Genomic DNA, 1,682 nt, shown 5'->3' with positions numbered 1-1,682 from the left:
CGCCTAGAATACACTCTTAGCAATGTTTCCTCTAAGCACTACCCTAACCCTAACCCTAACCCTAACCCTAGCGGTTAGTGCTTAAGTCATATCTCGGCAAGTAAACACCCGATTTCCAAACGGTTTGCAGATTACAAATCTGTACCAACATACCTTTGTAATGATACCAAGTTTGACCGCCTAGAATACACTCTTAGCAATGTTTCCTCTAAGCACTACCCTAACCCTAACCCTAACCCTAGCGGTTAATGCTTAACCCTCAAACCACCGTACGTTTTTTGTGACGTAGATTACCGTATGGGGTCAAAACTGACCCCAAAACGTTTTGTACAAATACAGTTTTTTGGTGACTCTTTTTGTGATTTGTATATATGTATAGCTTCATTAATCTATGTGGGACAGTTTGACATGATTAGGTGAGAATAATTCTAACTCATTGTCATAATTTATGCAAAAGATCGGGAGGACCACATTTTGCACTAACACTATTCAGACCGGGTAAGGTTTTTTTTATGCCTGCACCAACTTCAAAGTCACTTAGCCCCTAAATCGCTTATGCTAGGGCCACCAAACTTGATCCTTTTTGAGACAATGTTGATAGCAAGCAATTTCAGTGAATAAAAAAAGTTCATTATTTTTCATGTTGCCATGGCAACGGAATTCTGACAGGCATATTTATTACGCAATTTTCTAATTTTGGCTTAAACATTCAAGTTGCAAGACTTTCTTGGCAAATTACACTTGTGCATGACATCTTATAAAATTCAACGTAAATTTCATGATTCAATATTCATAATTTATGCTAATTTGATGACATCATAAGTCAAAATCCAAGATGGCGGCCAATTTAATCTAAATGACGTCATGGCGTCGTCATATAACATGACAACAACACAAAACTTGTCACCATGATTTCGTTGCAGATGTACAGCATTCTATAAAAATTTCGTGATCATACAATAAGCAGTTTAGGCGTGGGTCTCAAAAGTTTGTTTACAAAAATGCTGGGGTCATTTTTGACCCCACTGGACCATATATTAACTTTCTATAATAACTTAATCAAAAATGGGCCAATCTCGGTAAAAACGTATGAGAAGTTATAAGACATATATACAAACAAACTCATAGGAGGAAATTTGTTTTCAACCAGAAATGTCATAATGGCACATATTAATATAGGTCTGGGGTCAGTTTTGACCCCATACGGTGGTTTGAGGGTTAAGTCATATCTCGGCAAGTAAGCACCCGATTTCAAAACGGTTTCCAGATTACAAATCTGTACCAACATACCTTTGTAATGATACCAAGTTTGACCGCCTAGAATACACTCTTAGCAATGTTTCAAATGAGCACTTCCCTAACCCTAACCCTAACCCTAGCGGTTAGTGCTTAAGTCATATCTCGGCAAGTAAGCACCCGATTTCAAAACGGTTTGCAGATTACAAATCTGTACCAACATAGCTTTGTAATGATACCAAGTTTTACCGCCTAGAATACACTCTTAGCAATGTTGCCTCTAAGCACTACCCTAACCCTAACCCTAACCCTAGCGGTTAGTGCTTAAGTCATATCTCGGCCAGTAAGCACCCGATTTCAAAACGGTTTGCAGATTACAAATCTGTACCAACATAGCTTTGTAATGATACCAAGATTGACCGCCTAGAATACGCTCTTAGCAATGT

This window comes from Branchiostoma floridae, chromosome 12 (genome assembly GCF_000003815.2).
Source record: "Branchiostoma floridae strain S238N-H82 chromosome 12, Bfl_VNyyK, whole genome shotgun sequence".
In the NCBI taxonomy this organism is placed as follows: domain Eukaryota; kingdom Metazoa; phylum Chordata; class Leptocardii; order Amphioxiformes; family Branchiostomatidae; genus Branchiostoma; species Branchiostoma floridae.
Note: the sequence above shows the minus strand (reverse complement) of the source record.